This window comes from Theobroma cacao, chromosome 2 (assembly GCF_053813885.1).
Source record: "Theobroma cacao isolate CCN51 chromosome 2, ASM5381388v1, whole genome shotgun sequence".
Taxonomy (NCBI): domain Eukaryota; kingdom Viridiplantae; phylum Streptophyta; class Magnoliopsida; order Malvales; family Malvaceae; genus Theobroma; species Theobroma cacao.
In genome coordinates this window covers 32,937,652-32,942,450 of record NC_142640.1, presented here as the reverse complement: position 1 = coordinate 32,942,450, position 4,799 = coordinate 32,937,652, and the positions used below count along the sequence as shown (strand labels likewise).

The 4,799-nt window shown below is 32.9% G+C and overlaps 1 long non-coding RNA gene across 1 annotated transcript; it reads right to left on the bottom strand.

Moving 5' to 3' along the window:
• Positions 1 to 2,439: 2,439 nt before the first annotated feature.
• LOC148764168 (uncharacterized) lies at positions 2,440 to 4,303 on the bottom strand. Its single transcript, XR_016024792.1, has 3 exons — positions 4,187 to 4,303; positions 3,454 to 3,537; positions 2,440 to 2,585 (listed from the first exon to the last, which is right to left on the bottom strand). It is a non-coding gene; the product is annotated as an uncharacterized LOC148764168 (long non-coding RNA).
• Between the last annotated feature and the right edge of the window lie 496 nt (positions 4,304 to 4,799).

Below are 4,799 nucleotides of genomic sequence, written 5' to 3'. Positions count from 1 at the left end.
ATGCATTTCCTTAGCAAAATTATCACACAACCTTTCATTAGTACCACCAAATACTATATCACCAATATAAATCTGAACTAAAATCAAATTGGTCTTAATTTTTTTGATGAACAAAGTATTATCTACATTCCCCCTAAAATATCATTTTTCAATTAAAAACATAAAAAGTCTTTCATACCAGGCTCTAGGAGCTTATTTTAATCCATATAGGGTTTTATGCAATTTATATACATGATCAATTTTATCAAAAGCTTCAAAACCAAGGAGTTGTTCAACATATACCTCTTCTTGTATAAAGCCATTAAGAAATGCACTTTTACATCCATTTGAAATAATTTCATATTCATAAAACATGCATAAGCAAGTAAAAGTCTAATGGCTTTTAATCTACCTACTAGGGCAAATGTTTCATCATAATCAATATCTTCTTCTTGATTGTACCCTTGAGCAATTAACCTTACCTTGTTTCTTACCACATTTCCCAACTCATCCATCTTGTCCTTGAATACCTATTTTGTCCCAACAATTGGATGGTTGGTTGGCCTTGGAACTAAGGTCTAGACCTTGTTTTTTTCAAATTGGCCCAACTCTTCTTATATATCATCTAACTTTCTTCCTTTTTAACTTCCTCAAAGTTCTTTGGTTCCACTTGTGATATGAATGAAAGATAGTCACAAGCTTCTCTAAATCCTCTTCTAGTTTTAACACCTTTAGAAAGATCACCAATGGTTAGTTCTTGAGGATGATTTTTTATAAATCTCCAGCTTTTAAGAAGATCGTTGTGTTATTCTTAAGTTCTTTGCAAGTCTTCTAAAAATGGTTCTTAATCATCTTTCTTCTTCGAGCTCTTTCCATGATCTTTTTTATCACCCAAGCTCTTCTTCTCCATTTTCTTCTCAATGTCATTTGCATCATCATCATCAACCACTACCTTTCTTTGTGCAGCATTAGTTTCATCACAAACAATGTTTAGCAAATTATGTTTGAGACCTTTGACAAATAAAACATGCTTGATTTGAGTTTGAGATGTGTTACCAATGGTTCCAATTCTTAGGATAATACTTTTAGAGTCATCATTAAAGGAAACACTACCGCTTTTATTGTGAGACCTCGATCTTTATAGATTCGTAACTAGGTGTAGACGCGATAACACGAGACAGGGGTAATTTCATCATTTCCCTAGTAAGCCCTTAGAAGTAGACTTTCAAATAATATTGGGGCCTAAGTAGGCCTAAGGCATAGATAAATGATGAAAATAAGGGAAAAATGATGAAGAAAATAAAATAATGATGATTTCCAAGGTAGGGGCAAAATGATCATTTTTCATCTCAGGTCAAAATTTTTAGGTTTTCGTGAACCCGAGTATTTCTAGACTATTATGGACCTTGTCCTAGTATCAGAAGAGTAAAAAGATAGCATAAAGGATTGGAGGAGAACAAGCTAACTTGTTAAGGGCATTTCTGTAATTTAAGTGGAGTTGGATAAGCTTGAGCTATAAATATCATCTTCCAGCAGCTTCTTCTCACATTTTCAGCAGCTTCTTCTTTTTCTTCCTTCTTCCCTCTCACGTTTCTTCATCCTCCATGGGAGTTCTCTTCAAGCTTCCATAACTCTCTCAAGCTAGCTCTACTTTTCATGCTTTTATGTACCCTTTCATAAAACCTTTGTGCTCTTTCACTCTCTCACTCTCTCACTTTGAAACCCTTGAAAAGTCTTACTTCCATATTCTCTCTCACTAGCTAAGTGTTTTAGAGAGAGAAAGAGGGAGTTTCTATAATAGCTTGAAAATTATTAGAAAGGATCTCAAATTTACAAAGCTACCAAGGTGAGTAGTGAATTAAAATTTATTTTTTTAGTTGTTGATAATGTCTAGTAATTTGATTTGTGAGTGTTATTGTTGAGATTGTTTAATCATTTTTAGTGTGACTAGAGTAGTGCAAATAATAGCCATTTAATGGTAGTTGTGTCACGACCCGGAACTCCCCATCGAGCCCGTGACAACCGCCGCGAAGCCTCGACAAACATTCTTCACCCCGAATGTCGATCGAAACCTCGCAAGGCTCTCATATCAGCTTTCGCACTTCCCCGGTGAGCAATAGTTATCAAATAATCAAAATACGAAGGATTACAAATCATTTCCAAATCATAACATAACATATTGTTTTTTTTTTTTTTGCTCACAGGGGCATTTTCATCATTTTTATCGAAAACCTCGAAACTTGCTAAAAATGTAGTAGGTAAGCCGAAAATATATATTTAATGATTAAAAAAAATTAAGTATCTGAAACGTTCATTTGAAGTGAAAATTTGACCATTTGAATATGATAAAAAATTCAATAAAATAAACTATTTTCTTGTAAAATAATTTTCATAAAACTATCGGTACATAATTCTTATAGCGTAAAAGATAATTATATTCATATATACTATAAAGCAAATAACCAAAGCATAAAATTTCTTTTACAGTGACACGTGGGCTCATATCTATCCAAAATGCATCGGAAGCTGGAAACCTACAGCTTTTACCGATTCGAGTCCAAATGAAGGTCCTTGTTCAAGTCAGCTAACTACGGAATTCCCTGAGCCTGAAATGTGAGGAAATGAAGGTGGTGAGATTATAAAATCCCAGTGAGTAAACAGATACCATCTAAACAATCTAAAGTCGAGTAAATGGAGACAATTAAAATAAATCATCATACTGTAATTTCATTACCATTCAACTCATTTCAACCAAATAAAATCAATCCATAAAAATTGAGTAATCAACTTGGCTTATGAATTTCTTAAAACTTTGGCTCGTGCCAAAACTCGTACTCGGTGATACCTTGCACAGGGCATCTAACCGAGTCCGCCAAGGCTGTTAAAATTTTGTGTACACTTAAAATATATTTTTGTTTGAAAAAATTACAGCCGTTCCTTGGCGTTGGCTGAGTTCCCCTTCACGTGGTGGTTTGGCGTGAAGTGAACCCTAAGCTATACCCCAGGAGATACCCTACGCGCCTCTCCGTTCGAGGTAATAATATAATGGAGTTTACCGTGCCCCTCTAATAGGCTGGTCCACGGAACCCCCTCTGCAGTAAATAATTAATATATAATCCACCAATCAATAAAATTCATTCTAGCATGTCATGGCAATTTATCGCAACCTAGCCTCTCAAGGCTGAATACACAGTATAAATAATTATAACACCAAAATCAGTTTAGCCATTCATGCTCATTTATTGTCATAAGCAATTCAATTCAGAACCATAAATTTGCAACACAAACTAGCAGTCTCCAATTACTCTATTTTCAAAACCAATATTCGATTTTTCAAAAAATTTATAAAATCATTTTATAAAATCACAATTTCCCTTAAAACATAATAATTTACCATTTAAACCCATTTTTCATAAAATCACATAGTTGTATAAAACTACTCTAGATAATTAAGACGATAATAAGTTTACTCACTATGTCTAGAATGCAGACTTTCGAAGCACTCTGTCTACTGGTCCTCGGATGCAATTTCCTTGCCTTTATTGGAGGACTCACCACCTTGACACAGTACAAAATCGAGAATTTCACTAAGTTGGTACTAAATCAAAATTAAACTAATTTGGACTACCAATGCATGATATGGAATGCAAAAATGCACTGGTAACTATCTAAATTCGGTATTAGCCTAATTCGTCATATCACCCGATTAAATTCCTAACGGGTTCGTTTAAACTCCAATTTAATTCTTTTCAGTTTCTATACCTCAATTGCACCCAAAGTAACTTAATGTCCCTTAGTGTGATGCAAATTATCAGTCCCAACAGCAAATTACGAAAATACCCCTAGTGGGTAAAAATTCATATTTTTGCTCCGAAAATTCCCATTATTTTTCTAGGGTCATAATTTATTATTCCTTAACCAATTCTCCTAGAATAAAATCAAACTCATCCTCACTCACTACATGGTAAATTCAGCCATTAATGGTTGGGGGAGAAAATAAATTCTTTTCTTGTTGTTTTGTTTCTAAATATGCTAAACTAACTAAAAACACTAACATAAATTAAAATCAAATAAATCCAACAACTTTCTCTCTCCTAACCCATTTTTTCAGAATTGAATTCATCATGAAAACATGTAATTTAATCATGGAAAATAAAAAGAAATGCTTGGGAATAAGAAAACTCAAGCTTAATAGAAAAAATCTCACCTTTTTCACTTAATTTCCTTGAAAATTCACACTTTTTCTTTGATTTTCTCTCTCTAGGGTTTTGTTTTCTCCTTTCTCTCTCTTGTTTTTTGCTTGGCCGAATGTTGAAGAAGAAGAATGGGTGGGCTGATTTTTTTTATGCCTTTTTATTGTTTAATGAAATAATATTATTTTATTCATATTTTAAATATTTTATTAATTCATTTCTTTTTTCTAGCCATCCACTTGTCCTATTTTTTTTCACCATGCATTCCCTTTGACTTATCCAAGTCTTAAGTGAAATTCCCAGATTTTTCCAAAGTTTTGGTGGAGCAAATTTTTCAAAATTACACTTTTGCCCCTGAACTTTTCAAAAATTACATTTTTACCCCAAAAATTGAAAATTTTCCATAATGCATAATTTTCACTCCTCATACTCATTTCACACTCTAAATAATTAAATTTGATCAAAATCCTTTCAAAAAATTAAATTTTCGATTTCGAATGGTAAAATTACCATTTTACCCTTTTACTCCAAATTATACCGAAATTAAAATTTTTCACTTCTAAACCTCAAATCTTACTCCAATAAGTCAAATGGGGCCAAAAATATTTTCTAAAAATTTCCATTTTG